The sequence below is a fragment of the Phalaenopsis equestris genome, unplaced genomic scaffold, assembly GCF_001263595.1.
Source record: "Phalaenopsis equestris unplaced genomic scaffold, ASM126359v1 Scaffold199517, whole genome shotgun sequence".
NCBI classification, from domain to species: domain Eukaryota; kingdom Viridiplantae; phylum Streptophyta; class Magnoliopsida; order Asparagales; family Orchidaceae; genus Phalaenopsis; species Phalaenopsis equestris.
This window is the reverse complement of record NW_018219388.1, coordinates 28717-33195: the sequence shown is the minus strand read 5'-3', so window position 1 is coordinate 33195 and position 4479 is coordinate 28717.

The following is a 4479-nucleotide window of genomic DNA, read 5'->3' as shown; positions in this document are numbered from 1 at the left end:
ACTATTATTAGAGATGCTATAAAGAACATTGGCTAATTTAAAGTTTGAATAGTTCTGAAGACCGGCTAGGTAGAAAAGATACTAGCTCTTACTCTAGAGTTCCCTCGATTCCCTCCACCTTGGGGCTAACATCTCGTATCAGAACCTAAAATAATAAACCAAGTTGGGGGCTTTAACCTGTCACTTAAAGTCCTCTAACTCTACACCCTTCAAGGAATATTTCCCCACTTATTTGCACTCAATCATATAAACTACATTCTCATTCATACAACCTCATGTGATTCTTTCCAATTATTGACTGAGACAATACCAGCCCGATTCTTACATGTTCTCACAGCAAATTGTAACATATGGATTGGCCAAATCCAGAAGTAAACAAAGTGCATGGATTTAAATCATCACAACTTCTTCCAACATTAAAGATCAATACTTTCCAAAATTTTCATCCAAAACTTAATTACTTATCATTTTAAGAAGAAAGATAAAAAAAATCTACTCATAATCCATGGAGAAAATAAAACCACACTTTAGTTTAAAAGTAGAAATCATTGTCAAACTAACAACAAGTCTCAATTAAAACCAAAAGTAGTCTCAAAGAAAAAAGATAAAAACTTATCTCAAGTTCTCCACCAAACTCTTGAAGTTCCTTAAAATCTCTTCTCTTTACAATCACTCAAAATAAACTAACAAAAAAGGATAAAATAAAAGTAAAAGTGGTGCCTAAAAGCCTCTCTAAACTAACTCAAATTGATGAACTTTCAAAACTTTCTAAGTATTTTTACGACTCTTTTTTAAGTCCTCTCTTCTTTGTTTTATAGTTTTCCAAGAGGTGCCTTGAAAACTCTTCAAAATGTGTCCCAATTCGATATATTTCCCAAAGAGATGCATCCTTTAGTGATAATTTTTGTCCATGGTGGTTATAACCACCTATTAAGGTGGTTATAACCACCTCCATGGTGGTTATAACCACCTATTAAGCTAATGGATGCCTCAAAAACCTCTTCAAAATTCACAAAAACTAACTGCCACTGACGATTAAGAGTGGGACCTCTAGCGCTTAGGCGCAGCCTTCTCTATTTAACCGGTGCTCAAGCGCTGGATCTGGCGCTTATGCGCCAAAACTCTTTTGCACATTTTTCACCTTTTTGGTCCAAATTTGATCTTTTTCACTCCCTTAAATATTTTTTGCCCTTTTTACCTGTATCTACAAGACTTTTTACCTGTATCTACAAGAAATGCCTTTCATTAAAGTGCAATATCTCAAAAATAGATATAAAAATGTGTCTAAAAATACTATATATTTTAGGTGTATCAACGGCTCCATGGGCAATGGTTTTCCCTCCCACTTTCTCTAATTGCTCCTCATTATGTGAGAAGTTTAGGAGAGAGCAGGATTTTGGATGAGGGTCGCTAAAATTTTTTTCCATCTATATTTTGCTTCTAATTCATACTTGAGAAGTAACTAAATGCAAAGGAGGTCGGAATAGGTTGAGCAACGAGAGCCAACCCCAACACCACTGTTTTCTGGCCAAGCTGCTGAGAGCCTACCTCATAGGCTAGGTGGAGTCTGACAATCAGTGCTTCATACTCCACCTAGTTCTTTGTGACGTCAAACTCTACTGAGATCGATTGGTAGAGATGGTCCTCGACCAGGCTACTGATAGCCAACACCAACACCACTATTTTCTGCTTGGAAGTTCTATCAACGTATAGGATCCATGTCCTATCATCTGTGATAGTTCCTTCATCCCACTCATCTATTATGAAGAAATCATCTAGGAAATCAGCAAATTCTCGAGCTTTGAATATTGTTCACGTAACCTAGATGATGTTGAATTCATTGAGTTCTACCGCCCGCTTTAGTAGTCATCTGAAGTGCACTGGTCGAGTGAGCACAAACTTCAATGGATGGTCCATGATTACTTTGATCAAATGCAACTTGAAATATAATTGAAGCCTACGAGTGAAAATAATCAAATTGAAAGTTACTTTTCCATGATCAGGTAATTGGTTTTAGCTCCATGAAGCACTCAGCTTGTGTAGTAGACTGGATATTTTTTTCTTGTCTCCTCTCATATCAGAATTGATTTTAGACCCTCTCATATGACTCCTAGGTATAGTGATAGCTCATTTTGAGCTCAAGAGTAATGGAGGCAACACTAATAAAATTTTTAGGATTTTGAATGGCACTTCACATTAGGCATCCATCCAAAATGTTCATTTCTCCATAGAGCTTTGAATAATGTTGCACAATTATCGCTTGATGTTGTGATAAAATGATTGAGCCTGACAATTGGACCGATTAGTCTCTGAACCTCCTTGGTACTCTACAAGGGTGACATGTCTAGGATTACATGTACTTTTCCTAGATTGTCTTTCAATCCTTTGGGAATTAACAAGAATCTGATTAACTTCTTAGTAAATGCCATAAAGGTGCACTTGGAGGGTTCAATCTCATATTGAATTTTTTTGAGTGTTTTGAAGGTCACTTTTAAAGATTCAATGTATTATGTAGGCTACTTACTCTTAACTAGAACATTGCCAACATACATTTCAATATTTTTTTCTTTTTTATTAGAAAAAATTAGATTCTTAAGGTGTTGATATGTAGCCCTAGAATTCTTAAGATTGAAGAGCTTTGCATTAAAAAAAATATGACTTGGGCAGTAATAAAGGCTATTTTTTTCTACTTATGTCCGGTGCATTTTTATCTGGTGGTAGCCATTGTAAGCATTGAGGAAACTCATGATCTAGTATCTGACTATGTCATCCACCATGGTGTCAATCTTCAACAAGAGGGTAAGTGTCCTTTGGGCTAGAAGCATTGAGATTAGTGAAGTCAACACACATCTGTCAGTTGACATTAACTTTCTTTATCATGATGACATTCAAGAGCCAAGTTAGGAACTGAACTTAACAGGCGTAGCAAGAATCTACCAACTTCTACACCTTTGCTGCTATCATTTAGGCCAATGCTCTGGTAGTCAATCAGATATTTTGCTGGACCATTTGAGAGTAGGGGATGATGTTCAACCTATGCAATGTCATGTCGATTGAAACACCAAAGATCTCTATTGTAGTCCACTTGAACACCTCTCGGTGCCCTTGAAGCATTTGTATTAGCTAGTGTACGAACCCTATACCAAAATGTTCACTGATTAGTAAAACCTTACCGGGTTCTTCGTCAGACACATGTACCTAGAAGATAGTCTTTCTGGTCTCGAGACCACCTTCTCATGGACCTAGATGTTGAGTGGTTTATGGTCATTGTTCGAGACCACTCACACATAGAACCTTCTAGAATGCTCCATGTTTTCCTGGACCGTGATCACCTCCTTGTTGTCAGGGAACTTTAAGCCACATGGTAGGTGGAAGTTACTGTCAGGTAGCTATTCAAGAGTTACCAACTGAAGATGACAATGTAGGTTGGCAGGGATTCCACCACCAGAAAGTCTTTTGTATTGTTGAACTACTTCACAGGTTCTCCTCAAGAGATAGCTAGGGTGATGAAGCCAAATGTCACCTTCCTTTCCATGAAAAATATGAATAATGGGCAGACTGGTGCTATCAACTGGTCGGTCTTTAGGATGATCTTATCAAACACCATTTTGAATAGATGTTGACCGAACTCCCTGTATCAACAAGAATACTACCCACATTGTAATTTTTAATCAGTACTGTAATGACGATCACTTCATTGATGGGGTTCCCCTTTGGTGGGATATCCACATTTGTAATGACAATTGACAAATGTTTACATGTATGCAGGATGGTGGAGCATACCTCTCCAGAACGCTATGTCTTCCTACTGGAGGGTCGGGATCCTCCCCAAAAAATGGACTGGATTATTTCTTTTACATGGAACTTGTTAGCTTGGATAGGTCTACTTGAGGGTTCTACTACCATGGTCTTGCCTTACCGCTCCGTATGTGCATCGATTGTAACAAACTCTTTGAGCTTCTTGACATGGATATGTGTCCCGACCCGCAATTATGTTCATATTTATATTTCTTAAAATTGCCAAAAACTTGGCCCAAATTATATTTAGTGGCTAGTGTGAATGAAATGATTTAGAAAATAAATAATAATCATTCACACTAGGGGTATTATGAAAGTATATGTATCGTTTCAAGTAATAATATTTTCCTTAAAAATCCCAGTATCGATCCTACGAGAAAAACATAAATTCTTAATATTGACTTGCAAAACTTCTATCTAAATTGCAAATAAATATGATAAGAGAATATTGTAAAAATGTTGGCAACAGTTTAACACTAAATTCAGGTAGAAAATAAGAACAAAACATTAAAAAAACTAGCAAAGATTAAAAGACTAATAAACTGTAAAAGACTAATAAAATTTAAAAGAGAGTTTGAAATGTTATAAAAAGATCTTTTCTCTTGTACATAGATGTTAATCGGTGTAGGATTTGAATGATGAAAATGATGATGTATTATGTCAAATAAGAGCATTCCTATT